The following is a 16,025-nucleotide window of genomic DNA, read 5'->3' as shown; positions in this document are numbered from 1 at the left end:
TGTTTTGCAGTGCATGATAACTTTCAGGGGGAAGCAAAGAGCATGTGTACCACTGCTTCATATGTAAGGACAGCTTAATGTGTGAGCAGAGCAGCTGTTAATAGACTCACATAACCATTATGTTCTGAACTCTGACTTTTTTATTATTATTTAATGATGATCGACAATAGGATAAGAGGAGTAAAATTCTCACCACCAGAGTTCTGTATCCCATCTCCTCCATTGGAAGCTTTATTCTTTATCACTCTGGGAGTGCAGAAGGTGGAAGGTCTGGCTTCTGTAATTGCTTCTTTGTTGGCCATGGATGTTGGCAGGTTGATCCATAACCCCAGCCTGTTTCTATCTTTCCCTAGTGGGGCAGGGCTCTGGAGAGGTGGAGTTCCAGGACACACTGGTGATGTCATCTGCCCAGGGAAGTAAGTCAGGCTGGCCTCATGGTGGCATCTACAATTTGGTAGCTGAAAAAGCTTTAAGATATAAAGCAGAACAAATTGTTTAATAATCAGTAACCTAAAGGTAAGAATATAGCAGATGAGACTTATGAACTCTGACTTTTAATATTGCTGAACTTCTTTATTTCGTGTTTACTACACAGAATGAAGTCCTCTCATTGAAAGACGTTGACTTTGTCATACTCTACTAACACATTTATTATGTTCAGAAGTTTTCTTTCTTCCATTTTTAATCTCAGTTTTTTTTTGAAAAACTTTTTTTGAGGATGTTGCTAATGTTAGTGATTTTGTGTTGTTGGGGGCCAGGCAGTGGTGCACCTGGTTAAGCGCACACACTATAGTGCACAAAGACCTGGGTTCCAGCCACCGGTCCCCACCTGCAGGGGGAAAGAAGCAGAGTTTCAGGTGTCTCTCTTTCTCGCTTCCTTTTTGTCTCCCCCCTCTCAATTTCTCCGTATCCAATAATTAATTAATTTAAAAGAATTAAATAATAATCATAATAATTTTGAAATACCACAGAAATAACACCATTGGTATTGCAATAGACTTCCATGCCTGAGGCACTGGGGGACCCAGGTTCAATCAGTGTTATACCCCAAAGTCTGAGCTGAGTAGTAACCATATGATATCAGTGGTGAAGGATGTTAGAGTCCTGGAAATTAACTATAATTACTAACATTTATTTATGTATTGATTATTTGTAGCTGGGCCCTCATATATGTGTGATTTCACCACTCCACTCCCGGCTACTTTTCCATATCTATATATCTATATCTATATCTATATCTATATCTATATCTATATCTATATCTATATCTATATCTATATCTATATCTATATCTATATCTATATCTATATCTATATCTATATCTATATCTATATCTATATCATCTATATAGAAAGGGAATAAAATTTTGGCTGTGTGGATGGCAAGGCAAATGCCTTACTCTGTGAGCTGTCTCTAGGGCCCATAACTAAGATTTACTAAACAAATGATTATGTGCTAGAAACACACTAATGTTTTGACATAGATTATCTCACTTAATTCTTGAGTTAGTCTCAATTCCCACATGAGGAAGTTGAGATGGCAGAAAGTGCTGGAAAGTGAAGGACAGTAACGAGTCACAGGGTGGGGGTGGGGTGGATTTGGACTCAGGTGGATTCTGAATTCCAGGTTTTACTTCTACAGAATATTGTTACCAAAACAGTTTCAGTAAACTAAGATATCCCCCCCAAAAGATGGTTTCAATTTCTTGAAATACTTTCTCCTTTATAATTCATAAGTAGAAATCATGTAGCAGTAATAGTATCAACTGTACTGTATATCTTCTGATATACAGCCTGTGAGGGCAAGACCTAGAGAAGAAGGGAGGATAAGAGGTCTTAGGGGGCATGTGAAGTTTTTCAGTACATACAGGACAGGAAGACAATATTCCTTTCTCCTCTTTTCCAAAACTCCTGAGATAGAAGGAATGTTCCCCTCTGAAAGGGAATCAGATCATCAGGTTCAGCGCCTGGATAATCAGCTGAGAACTGATCAAAGACTCAGAATAATTAGGACTGGAAAGGGAAGCTGAAATACTGTGCTGGAGGAACACACATTGAGTATAATCGCTATATTAAATAAAGGGTTGTTTTTCCTTTGGGCCCAGCTAGGTACTCCTCTGGGTTTTTTCATGCAAGCTATTCAGTGCTGAAGAGATGAGTTAGTCTCTACCTTTCATGTGCATTGCATTAGATTCTTACTGAGTTAAAGGAGGTAGTGTGTGTGTGTCGGGTGTGTGTGTGTGGGGGGCCGAGACATGACTGCTCCAAATGAATTTTTGTCTTATGTGATCATGGATGCAAATAAGCTGTATCTTTTTTCCCCCCCGAGTTTGGATGGACAAGGGTGAGGTACAGCATAGGCTAAAGGACTTTTTGGCAGGCTCTAGCGTTGGAGTGCACTACAGACCTGCTCCAGGAAATACGCAGGATGAGAAATTCAAGGCTGCGCAAATTCTTCTTGCTATCGGTAACACTGCCTTTGAACATTTTCTATCTCAAAACACATTGGCTTCTAAGAGGTATGGCTAGTAATCTTTGCAACACACCAACTTCTTTCCTTCTTGTTCTAATGGGTACTTTGCTCTTTAGCCTCCATCACTGCAAATACTAGTGGTCTTATGTATCCTTAATTATTCATTTATTTTTTAATTTACTTTGGAGCGAGAGAGAAAAAGAGAGATTGTGAGGGAAGGGAGAAAGAAGAAGAAAGAGAGATATCTGTAGCACTGCTTCACTGTGGGGAGCCACATGTGCCCTCAAGGTTGCTATTGGCATGACCACAGAGTCTCTGTTCACAGAAGGCCTTGCTTAAAAGATAAGTTCTTGCTTCTCTACTCCTTAGAGTCTTCTTTCACAGACTCCCAGCTCCATTTCTCCATGAATCACCCAGGACCTTCCAGATAAAGGCTGATTACCATGACAACACACCACTTCAATCAACAGTCCCCAACTGCTAACTCCCCCCCCCCCTTACCCAGGCCTTAAAAACAGCACCTTTGGTGCTAATAAACAGACTTGATCAGAATCTTGACTTGTCTCATTTCTCTCGCGTGTCTTGTCCTCTGTCCTCTCCCTCTTGTCCTTGTCCTCACTCCCTCTCCTAGGTTAACCCACGTTGAAGGTCCCGTGGGACTGGACACTTCACCATCTGTGAAACTTTTCTATCCTCTATCCTCTGTAGGTGGGAACTAGGGCTTGAACCCTGGTCTTTTATATGGTAACATCAGTGCTCTGGTGCATCCCCACCAGGCCCCTGTCTTTTTAATTAAAAAAAAAAAAGAATTTGAAGGGGGCCATGCAGTGGCACACCCAGTTAAATACACACATTATTATGCACAAGGACCCAGGTTCAAGAACCTGGCTCCCGCCTACAGAAGCTACTGGAGTAGTGAAGCAGTGTTTCAGGTGTCTTCCTTCCTTCCTTCCTTCCTTCCTTCCTTCCTTCCTTCCTTCCTTCCTCCCTCCCCCCTCCCTCCCTCCTTCCCTCCTTTTCTTTCTTTCTTTCTTTCTTTCTTTCTTTCTTTCTTTCTTTCTTTCTTTCTTTCTCCCTCTCTGTATCTTCCTTTCTCAACTCCTCAGTCCTATGAAAGTGAATAAAAAAACAAATAAAATATATTTTCTAAGAGGGACTTGAGTGTTAACCAACAAGTCATTAATCATCTTTTAAACACATCCTTTTCTTTCAGAAATGTGCCTCAATTTTCACAGGCCCTGCCCTGTTACATAGTCAGAGTGGCGTGACCATGACCTACTTGGATGGTAAAAGAAGAATTTTGGACATCGGTAAGTCACAGGATTGTCCCAGGAGAGCAAAAAGTTGTTCCATGGGCCAATAGCAAGACTGAGATGTGATGTGGCCTGATCCAAATGAGCCACTGGGTGCTGCCTTCCCAGTCAGGCCTGAGGCAGAACCTTGCCCTCAGGTGACCTTTTGAAGCAGATGGCATAATGCCTCCTTCTTAACTCTGGGCTCTGATCCTCCACATGCAGAGATAAAACAGAGAGAGAGCAACATGCTTTAGAGGAAGTGAGTAGCCTTTCAGATTTCTTACATTTAAATTCAAAGTATGCAAATGTGATAGCATGAGCTTCTTTTAATCCTGTGCAGTGCGTGTTAAAAATATTCCTGAGAGTCCTTCCCCACAAGGGAAAGAGAGAGACAGTCTGGGGGTATGGATAGACCTGTCAATGCCCATGTTCAGCAGGGAAGCAATTACAGAAGCCAGACCTTCCACCTTCTGCATCCCACAATGATCTTGGGTCCATACTCCCAGAGGGTTAAAGAATAGGAAAGCTATCAGGGAAGGGGATGGTATACGGAGGTCTGGTGGTAGGAATTGTGCAAAGCTGTACCCCTCTTATCCTATGGTTTTGTCAATATTTCCTTTTTATAAATAAAAAATTTAAAAAATATATTCCTGCGGGAAGTCGGGCGGTAGTGTAGCAGGTTCAGTGCACTTGGCGCAAAGCGCAAGGACCTGTGTGAGGATCCCTGCTCCCCACCTGCCACCTGCTGGGGAGTCGCTTCACAGCTGGTGAAGCAGGTCTGCAAGTGTCTACCTTTCTTTCCCCCCTCTCTCTCTTCCCCTCCTCTCTCCATTTCTCTCTGTACTATCTAACAATGATGGCATCAGTAACAACAACAATAATAGCTACAACAAGAAAAACAAGGGCAACAGAAGTGAAAATGAATAAATAAACAAAAAAATTTAAAAAAAGTTTCTGCCCTCTTTGAGTACCAGGGTTTAACTTTTAAAAATTTATTTTTATTAGTGATTTAATAATGGCTTACAAGATGATCCGATGACAGGAGTGTAGTTTCACATTGTCCCTTCCACCAGAGCTCTTAGTCATCCTCCCAGGCTTTCCAGGCTCTCTCTTCCCAGAATAGCCACCATAGTTTTTATAAAATCCTTTAAAAAATGTATTAATTTATTTTTCCAGTTTTATTTTGGTGGGGTGGTTAATGGATTAGAGTATAGCTGTTGCCAAATAAGTACAACACAACCCCTCATCTCCTCATGATAGATGTCTGTGTGACATTCTCCCCCAACCCAGGTCCTTTTCCATCTTGAACCGGCTGTAGTATATCACATCAGAGCAAAGAAAGGGATGGGACAGAGGCTTGCTGAGGTTCTGGTGCTTAATAATTACACACACACAGAGGCATGTGTGTGTGTGTGTGTGTGTGTGTGTGTTCAGTTAAATGAACAGGAAGTATGCCACATAACTTATTTTTTAAAAATGTTTATTTATTTATTTATTGGCTAGAGACAGAAAGAAATTGAGAGGGGAGGGAGACATAAAGGAAAGAGATAAAATGAGACACCAGTAGCCCTGCTTTACCACTCACTTCCCAACCTGGGCTTAAACCCATGTTCTTGTGCATGGTAACATGTGTACTCAGCCAGGTGTGCTACTACTGCCCAAGCCTGCCAAGTAACTTATATAGGGGATTTGTGAGGACCGGATCTCTCATAACTCCATTGATTGGGAAATCCATTTGGGATGGGTTCAGAAACTTGAGACTATAGATTTTTCCTCTATTTCTGCCCCCCCCCACACCCCAATACATGTCTAAATGGGGGAATTTTGTTGTAATGACAATGGAAGTCATACAGTGTGGTCTAACAGCGTTTCTTATGACTCATCAGCTTTATACTTCTTTCTTTCTCTTCCTTTCATACATTTTATATTTATTTATTATTTATTATTTATTTATTACCAGAGCACTACTCAGTTCTGGTTGTTGTTGGTGCCAGAGATTGATTCAAGAACCCCTGGAATGCAAGTCCAGTGCACTCCTGCTGTGCCTCTCCCTGTCCTTTGTCAACTTTATACATTTCAGGTGGAAATGCTTCTACTATCTGGGAGTGTAACACTACAGTGCAAATGTATTCATGACAGCTAGATGTAAGCACCTTGTGCTTATTCCACAAGAAGTGCTAAATACTTATAAAGCCTCACCAATATTCAAGTACTGTTGAATTTTTCAACAGGTTGGGAAAGTCATCTTTACATTAGGATTTTATTATTTGTTCCTCAAAAAAAAAAAAGGAAAAAGACGTATCAAGTTACTATGATCTTGTAACTCTGAACTTACGCTACTGAGGTGATTCTATTATGAATACTAAGGGTAATAATGTTAACTGCCATGTTACTCTATTTTAAGAAAACATTAGGGAATGATGTTCAAATTACTAGATGTAAATCAGTCTGCATCTGTTCTGGAAACCAGTTAAAAAGAAATAATCTTAAAAGAAAAGTACTCTAGAAATGATGTTGCCATTACCCTTAAAAGTGAGATTGCTTTGAACAGTAAAAAAAAAAAAATCCCTTTGGGGTCAGCTCATCTGATTAAGCACACACACACTATACTGTGCAAGGACCTGGGTTCAAGCCCCTAGTCCCTACCAGCAGGAGGAAAGCTTCCCAAATGGTTAGGTAGAGCTGCAGGTGTCTTTCTGCTTTTCTCCCTTTCTATCTGCCCCACCCATCTCAATTTCTCTCTGTCTGTATCTAGTAATAAATACGTAAAATAAAATAACAATATCTTCTGTTGAAAAACTGCATCATTTCACAGAGGGTTATCCAGCAAAACTACATAAAGAACTTTTGGGATAGAGAAAAATTTAACTGTCAAATATAAGTGGGGAAATGTTGGTAATGTATTGAGTTCTCTCCACTGCACCTTTCTTCCTTCCTTTCTTTCTTTCTTTTTTTCTTTCTTTCTTTCTTTCTTTCTTTCCCTCTCTCTTTCTCCTTCTGACCAAAACTCTTTTAAGTGATTACACATGGAATCACAACAGAGAGAGAGAAGAGTAGAAAGACTTTTCTACATTCTCAATATTCTGAAATATATGCCTTCTGATACAGTTACTCTCTAAGCTAATGTTCCTAATAACTACAAGTTTCTAGACTTACTCCATAGAGGTGCTAAATATAGGGAAATAACTTTTTATTTTTTTCTTTATTGGGGGATTAATGTTTTACATTTGGGAAATCACTCTTATGATGAGTATAAACCCTCGGAGAAAAATATAACCACAGCTTTTTGTACACATTGCTCAACAATATGGAAATTGATGTTGTATTGGGAAATGTTGCACATAAACAATAAGGACCAATGAGATTTCCCAAGGAGTCCTGAATTTCCAATCTGCAGATCATGATTAAGTGCCTAGTTAAAAGGCTGAAGCAGCTGAGGGAAACACACTTCAAAGAACTATTCTTCAGGAATTTTTAGAGGACTACTAAGTTCATCAAGGTTTTGTCAAAAGATCTGATCTTACACTGCTGGTTTCAAAAATGCAGTTGCCTCAGAAGAGAGTTGACTGGCTGAATACTTGGCATCTGTGCTTTTAGAAACTGCCAAACTCAACAATTCTATGAATTTGTTACAAGCTATATTTGTTTCTGCATTTTAGATTCTTATAGTAAGGGCAAGTTAGGGAAATTTTGCAAGCTCTTACAGACAGTAAGTGACTCAAACAGTGCCAGACCATCTAATTCCAGACTCTAAAGTTTAGTTATTTCCACTGTGTCTCTGCTTGGTGAATACTAAGGATATTCCATAACAGTTGGGGAAATAGGTCAGTGCACTTGGACAGTGCACTCACTGCTTTGCTATGCGTACAGTGTAGGTTCAAGTCTGGCCCCCATCTCTTTGAAGGAAGCTTCAGTGCTGTGGCCTGCCCCTCTCTCTATCTCTCCATTCTCTCTCCATCTTTGTTTCTAGGGAGAAAGAAGAGTGAGGAGATAGCTCAGCTTGTTAGAGCACCAACTTTGTGCCTGAGGCTTCAGCAGGTACAAGTTCAAGTCTTAGCACTACACTATGACAGATTTGAACAATGTTCTGGTCCCCTCTCCCTCCTTATTGTTTCATTAACTAACTATCAACTAACTAACTAACTAACTAACTACTAAAAATTTAAGAACATTTAGAATTCAATAAAAGGGAAGTGAAATTTTAGTAAAGGTTTCTAGGCAGATGCATGATTTAAAGAGCTAGGAAATCTCATTGCTGGACTCAGGGAAAGAGCTTTGTAATTCTACACTCTTTAAACCAGCACAATTTTTGTTTGTTTTTTGTTTATTTATTTATTTATTTTACTAGATCACTGCTCAGTGCAGCTCAGCTCTGGCTTATTGTGGTGCAGGGTATTGCACCTGGGACTTTGGAACCTTGAGCATGAGAGTCTGTTTGCATAACCATTATGCTGTCTATCCTTGGGAGATGATGCATCTTTCAGACAGAAAGTGTCTTTTTCTCTTTATCTCTTCTGTATCTCCCTGATCCCCCCATTTCTCTCTATTCTATCAAATAAGAGAAGAAAAAAATAAAATTATTTAAATATAGTTGCCGCCGACCACCCAACTGGGGGCTCAGCAGGCCGATCCAGGGAGAATGAGACTTATAGGTGGGAGGTGGATTCGGCGCGACAGACAACACTGAGACACATGAGTTTCAATGCTGCTGCAATCTTTTACTGATATAGAGATTCTTTTTATAATAGCATAACAAAGAAGCATAAATCAAAAGCTGGCCAAGTCAGTTGACCACAAAGTACGCAGGGTACATTTTTTATAAGTAACACAGACAGGAGGAACATACAACTACCATCAAAACGAAAGCACAGCCATACTGTTCTTTCATGGGTTATTAACCACATCCCTTTGGTTTCAGACAAAAGTCAATTTATCAGTAAGAACTAAATGCTTTCACTGCTCTCATTTATCCAAAGGGCTATTCTTTCTCCTTCCAAGCACTGGACCTTAATACCCAGAATAGGGGAGGCACTAGTGGGAACACGGCGTCTTGCTCTGATCCTTATGCCAAGCTCCCTTTCCTGTAATCTACCTAAGACAATATGCAGGTGCATTTCAGGGTTGCTATGTAACATGTTTCCTGGGAAAGCTAAAGGACCATTGTCTGTATGATTGAATGTAATATTTCTGAGAATAGTGCTCAGTCCTTGCTCAACCTGGATAGCCAAGTCATTGGGGCTTGAAGTGCTGGGATTTACTGTTGTAAGGGGCTTTTCATCCAGTGGGGTCCCATCTGGAATGTCCAGACTAGACTTGGGGGGTTGCACTGTAAGCGTCTCCGGAGTCTCCTGGACATTCCCTGGGTGGCCTGCATAAAGCATGATAAACAACAACAGTAAGCTTTCAGAAGCGAAACCAAGTCCACCTAGCCATCCAAGGCCTTTCCGCCAACCGGGAGACCCAGGGATCCGTCCACACAAATATCCAGGCTTCTGTCCACCACCTATCTTGGGTACGGTCTTCCGTACAGGAGCTTGTAAGGCCCCTGTCCGGTTCCCTAACCAGGTCACCCGCACTGTTTTGTCACACCGCGGTCGTGGCCTGCCTATCTGGCCAGACAGGTGTGGCATATAGTTATGATGATTATGTTTATCTCTCTGAATACTGATGATGTTTTTCATTTTAAGTGAAAATTTTTCAGTCTATGTTAATTTTTGTTTCAATAATTTAAGCACCATTTTTAGTTTTGCTTGTTTGTTTGTTTGTTTTTGGCACTCAAATTTAAACTTTTTAGCAGGATTTCTGACTAGCTTTACTATCTTTCATTAGCATTTACATTAACCATGATTACATATCAAGTTACTTTGAAGTACAAATCATCCAGTCCATTAAAATGTTTCTCAACTTCACCTTTTTTCTGTTGATTTAGGCAAGTATATATATTTTTAATTTTAGGATGAAGCTTTCTAAAAAGTACTCCCTCCACGCTCCACCCCCATACTCTTTCTCAACAGAACACTGCTCAGCTCTGACTTCATAGTGGTTTGGAGGATTGAACCTGAGACCTCAGAGTATCAGGCATAAGAGTCTTTTTGCATAGCCATTATGTGATCTCCCCTACCAACCACTCCTTCCTTATCTTTCTATTGCTATAATACTAGAAACCAAACTGTTAGCATCTTATCTTTGATAGGACTCCAGGACATTATTAATTTACTTTGAAAACTCTTTAAATTAAAAAGGAAGAGAGATGGAGAGAGAAAGAGGAAGAGAGAGAGAGAGAGAGAGAGAGAGAGAGAGAGAGGGAGAGAGAATGGAAGATAAAAGAAAAATAAAGGAAACAGAAATGGCTTAGTAACTTTTAGGAAACATAGGGGCTGCATATTGACACATCCAGTTGATCACACATTACCTTGCTCAAACTAGAATTTAACTTAATTCTAATTGTAAATGAATTTTAACTAAAATTGAATTTTTGTGTACTAAAATTTAAATTAAATTTAAAATCTCTTGCTAAAATGTAAATTGAAATCTGACATGCCATTTGAATAATTGGTAAAATAATATTAAATGTGTTTAATTTTTGAAAAAAAATCATTACAAATCATCTAAAATTGTGGGTGCAAAAATTGTTCATATTGGTATTTTTAATAAATCTATGATTTGTCAATATTTATGACTATGATTATGACTATTATTATTATTATTAGTAGTAGTAGTAGTAGTATAGCTAGAGACAGAGAAAGGCAGGAGGGCAGAGAGAATGGAAAAGACCATAGCTGTGAGGTTTTTATTAATGCATTGGCCATTGGTCTTGAGCCTGTGTCGTATGCACGGTGAAGCAGTATACTACTTGAGTGAGGTATTTCATTGGCTTGACTTGCTACCATTTTAGTATTGATTAGAATTATTGTCAGGTAGCCAAGTAAACTTAATTTAACCAATATGCAAAATAATAATTTATTTTTCCCCCTTTATTGGGGAGATTAATGGTTTACAGTCAACAGTAAAATGCAGTAGTTAGAACGTGTGTAACATTTCTCATTTTTCCATGTAACACTCTAACCTCCACCTAGATCCTCCTCCACCATCATGTTCTAGGACCTGAACACTCCCCCTCAGCCTGGAGTCCTTTACTTTGGTATAATACACTAATTCCAGTCCAAGTTCTGCTTTGTGTTTTCCATTATTTTTCAACTTTTGTTGTGGCTAGGATCATCCCAGAATATGATTTCTTATGTGTAATCTAAAATCAGATATTTTTGTTTGTATACATACATTGTATATAACATGTAAGAAACACAGTTTATAATCTTGGGTCATTTTGAAAATTGATTATTTCAAGAACTGATTTGTAGTACATTGGTCTCTCTAGAACTGACTGAAGACCCCTAATTAAAAAAAATACAAACCAGAACATCAGTAATAGTGATAACAATTATAAATATTAAACCATTATTGTGCTAGATATTTTGCAGTGGTCTTTTTCATTTAATCCTCAATAAACTTTGGAATTAGATATTGTTATTTTACAGAGAAAGCATCTTAATTAGTTTCAAAACAGTTTACTAATGTAAGTTGACCAAGGTAGGTAAAATCAAGACTCCTTGTTTCAAAGACTGATCGCTTCGCAAGTTCCTGAGATATAGAAAATATCTATCTCTGAAAAGAATAAGATAAGAAGTTGCTCTCACTTTACTGCCTAAATAAAAAATCAGTGTCTCCACTGACTGTATCATCTGGCAGAAAAACAAGTGTACTGGGAAGGTTTCCAGTCAATTAAAATCTTCCCAGTTAATTACTCAAGGAGTAGGAGTGCAGTAAAGGTGACACAGGTGATGGGTCAAGTCCAGGCATCCAGCTGGCAAGAGGACTGAACATTGGCATCTATCAGCAGAGGCTGCAGCTTCATATTCAGCATAATCAACTGCCTGCTGATCCTTGTCTTCTCAGGTCAGTTTTCCATTCACTGAATCTATTTTTTGACACAAGGAATAAATATGCTCCATGGCATCTAAATGCAACCTGGAACTAGATGCTCTCTGCAGTGTCAGTCCACTCTAAATGACTTGAAGGAAATGGGTTATTTTTGTTTGTTTGTTTTTAACAGAGTACTGCTCAGCTCTGGTTTATGGTTGTCCAGAGTACTGAACTCAGGGCATTAGAGTCTCAGGTATAAAAGATTTGCATAACGGGGCTGGGTGGTAGCACACCCAGTTAAGTGCATATGTTTTAATGTGTAAGGACAAGGTTCAAGCTCCCAGTCCCCACCTGCAGGGGGAAAGCTTTTCAAGTGGTGAAGCAGTGCTGCAAGAGAGAAAGAGAAAGAGAGGTGTCTCTCTTTCTTTCCCTATCTTCCCCTACCCTTTCAAATCCTGGCTATCTCTAGCCAATAAATAAAGATAATAAAAATTAAAAATAATCTGTGATTAAGCTTTGCATAACCATTATGCTGTTACCCCACCCCTCTTCACTTGAAATGAGACATGTGTTAGAATTTCAAAGCACAGAAAACTGAAGGACATGTATTCAGGCTTAGTTCAAGAGATAGAGATACAGGAGTCATCAGAACTAGAGAGACACACAAGGAATGGTTTTGACTGTTATCTAGTAAGCTTTTGTTTGGGTAGACTGGAATGAAACATTTATGAGTTGACCTTATGAGTTTTTATTAATACTAGTTAGCAAAATTTTCCTCCTTTTCATGTTGCTTTCTGTATGATAGATGGCTATCCAAGAGTGATTACATTTAGTATTTATTTATTTATTACTGAACCAGGGCCTTGGCTATGAATAATTTCACTGCTGTGGGATATATATATATATACAGAGAGAGAGAGAGAGAGAGAGAGAGAAAGAAGCTAAAACATCTGGGTTTTCCCTGGTGCTATAGCATCTTCCATGTGGTGCTGAAGCTTAAACCTGGGCTGTGTTCATAGTAAGGTATGTGATCTCCCTGGTGAGCTCTCTTTGCGCCCTTCTGAATATTTATACTCACAAAAAATATGAATGTTGTTACTTATGGGTTGTTTTGACAAATATAGTGATTGTTAGATGTTCTGTTCTTCTCTTTCACATATACTGCTCCCCATTTTCCAGTGCAGCCTTAGGAAAAGAGTTTGAAGGAGATAGGGAACTGGGAAGTTTTTTTTTCTACTCAGAAAAATATGATACTCCCTTCCTGCATTTTATTGCATATGACAGAGAGAAATTGAGAGGGGAGGGGATGAAAGAGAGGGAGATGGAAAGAGAGACACCTGCAAACCTGCTTCCCCACTTGTGAAGCATCCCCCCTGTAGATGGAGAGCTAGGGGTCTGAATCCTGATCCTTGCCCAGATCCTCGTGCTTAGTACTATGTGCACTTAACTGCGTATACCACCACCTGTCCTCCAACATGTTTTTCTATCTGCTTTGAATGACATAAGATTATAGATTATAGATAAAATCAGATGTATTTTTCTCTTTTAGTCTCCATCTCATACTCTCCTTAGATTTAATGGCTTTGTTTTTATTTACAATTTAATTGCTTTTATTATACTTACAAAAGCATAGAATCATCACCATTAATAACGAAAAATTGTTATACTCCACCCCCCCATAACTGTTCCCCATAGAAGTCACTACCCATTCTTTCTTCTTTCTAAGCCCTTTGGAACCACTATCTTGGATATTTTATAAAATAAGATCATGGCACATGACCTTTTTTGTTCTGCTTCTTTCACTCAGCATAAGGTCATCTGTGTTAATATAGAATGCAATCCATATCAGCAAAACATCTCCTTGTATGACTGAATTGTATTCCATCACAAGTATATATTATATTTGTGTGTATTCATCACTTGATGAAAGTTTCTGATTTCCCACCTTTTGGCTACTATAAGTAGTACCATGGTAATAATTCATATACAGACTTGTGTGGACATATTTTCACTTATATTTGGTAATTTTTGGAGTAGAATTGCTGGGTCAAATAGCACTCTATCTTTGACTTCCTAAGGTGCTCCCAAGTTTCTTACCCAGAGATACTATTTTACATTCCCACTAACAATACTACATAGTGAATCTATGCTAAGCAAAACAAGGAGGATACTGAAACAAGAAATGGGTAATATTGTCAATGAGTAAGATTGAAAAAACAATATAGTTATTGACCACAAGTAGGAAAAGAGAAAAAAGAACACAGGTCAAGTCATTGCATGTCAGTGAGTAAAGTCTAATTTTTCTACACTAAACACTGAGAGAGAAAACTGCCTTCTCTGAGAAGTGAAATTATTATATTTACTGTCAAATCTAAAACATTAACCCCTCAATAAAGGGAAAAATTAAAAAAGAAAACTGCCTTCCATATTCAAGAGCAAGAAACTAAAAGGATAAAGGATATCCTGAAATATTTAAGGACACTTCCTTTATCTATTTGTCAACGTGAGAGTTAATGAGGAATTTCAGCAGAAGAGAAGTTTTCACTGTTTGTGGTCTATTTCTGTTTTTGTCACATCCTTTGGGGAACTGAAATAAATGATAGAAATCTCTGGTACTTTTAGGAAAAGGAAAACAAATCTAAACAGAGTTGTACAAATCCAAAGTGGAAATTTCCATCACCTTTTAAATAGTTACTTATTCAGGGACTACAGCAGAACATCTACTGCTAAAATTCAGTCAGTGGGACACTAAATCAGAGTGATTTAGTTAATCAAATATGTTAATCAAATTTTGACCTTACATTCAAGAGAAGTAATGACTCACAGGTTTTTTTTTCTTCATATACAGAATCTGAGGTAAGTACAGAGATCTTTTGATCAGAATTATTTATAAGTATTTTGGCAATTCTGGCGGTATTCGTTTTAATTATTGTGATGTTCTAAATAGTTTCATCAGAAGTTAGTATAAACTAATGCAATAAATGAGATCTATGATCATCTAAAACAGGACTATGCCCTGAGTTGACAACAGGTATGGATTATGAATGACATGTAAACTTTTAGCTCTATGCTCTACAAATAAACATGCTATGGCTCTTTCTAGTTACTTTCAAAGTCCATTTTTTATTAATTTATTTTTTATTTAAGAAAGGATAAATTAACAAAACCATAGGATAGGAGGGGTACAACTCCACACAATTCTCACCACCCAATCTCCATATCCCATCCCCTCCCCTGATTGCTTTTCCATTCTCTATCCCTCTGGGAGCATGGACCCAGGGTCATTGTGTTGCAGAAGGTGGAAGGTCTGGCTTCTGTAATTGCTTCCCCGCTGAACATGGACATTGACTGGTCGATCCATACTCCCAGTCTGCCTCTCTCTTTCCCTAGTAGGGTGGGTCTCTGGAGAAGCAGAGCTCCAGGACACATTGGTGGGGTCTTCAGTCCAGGGAAGCCTGGCCGGCATCCTGATGGCATGTGGAACCTGGTGGCTGAAAAGAGAGTTAACATACAAAGCCAAACAAATTGTTGAGCAATCATGGACCCAAAGCTTGGAATAGTGGAGAGGAAGTGTTGGGGGGGGGGTACTCACTGCAAACTCTGGTATACTTCTGCTTTCAGGTATATATTTTGCACTACTTTATGGATACATGTGAACATATGCTCTCTTTCACAGAACCTGGTCTGTATCTAGGTTTTGGGACTTTGTTAGAAGGTGAACCACCTGGGATGGAAATAGAGAATATTATGAAAGGAAAGGTCTCATCTGAGTAATGCAGCTGAAGGGTTGTCATTCCACATCTGAAGTCTCTGGACACAGTCTGAGCTGAAGTATGTTGAGGTGGGAATTGTTGCGTTGATTAGGTTGCGATTGGCAGATGCATTATTATTTGATATGGATTAGGAGAGGCATGCGGGAAAGTGGGCCCTATCCTAAGGTTCCAGGACTGGGGGAAATAAAGGCTCTATAGTGGAGATGTGAGGTTCCTGCTGTCTTAGGGTTCAAAAAGACAATGGATAGTTAATGTTATCATCACATTATTTGGTAACTGGGTTAACTTTGAAAAGTCCTTTTGTTAGGGTTTGCTGTATAGTACCCAGTATCATGTATATAACTGTGCCACTGGTTGCTTCTGATCTACTTGGTCTAGGCTTTTGAGAGAGTCCGCATATCAAATACACAGCCTACATATTAAAAAGACTCAGTCTGTGTTTTAAAAACCTCGAGACATACACTTAATTTTCCCCCTCTCATATTAATTAACTAGTGATTTATATGACTACACTTTACTAGGAGTGTACATACACACCATTCCCACCACCAAAAGACTGTGTCCC

General features: G+C 38.9%; 1 long non-coding RNA gene across 1 annotated transcript in view; it reads right to left on the bottom strand.

Annotated features, from left to right (window-relative positions):
• Positions 1–229: 229 nt before the first annotated feature.
• LOC132542046 (uncharacterized) overlaps positions 230–16,025 on the bottom strand; it is a 50,826-nt gene continuing 35,030 nt past the window's right edge. The window contains exon 3 of the long non-coding RNA XR_009553186.1: positions 230–467. This is a non-coding gene — a long non-coding RNA (uncharacterized LOC132542046). The remainder of the gene's footprint in view (positions 468–16,025) is intronic.

This window comes from Erinaceus europaeus, chromosome 1, assembly GCF_950295315.1.
Source record: "Erinaceus europaeus chromosome 1, mEriEur2.1, whole genome shotgun sequence".
Taxonomy (NCBI): domain Eukaryota; kingdom Metazoa; phylum Chordata; class Mammalia; order Eulipotyphla; family Erinaceidae; genus Erinaceus; species Erinaceus europaeus.
This window is presented reverse-complemented; position numbering and strand designations above follow the sequence as displayed.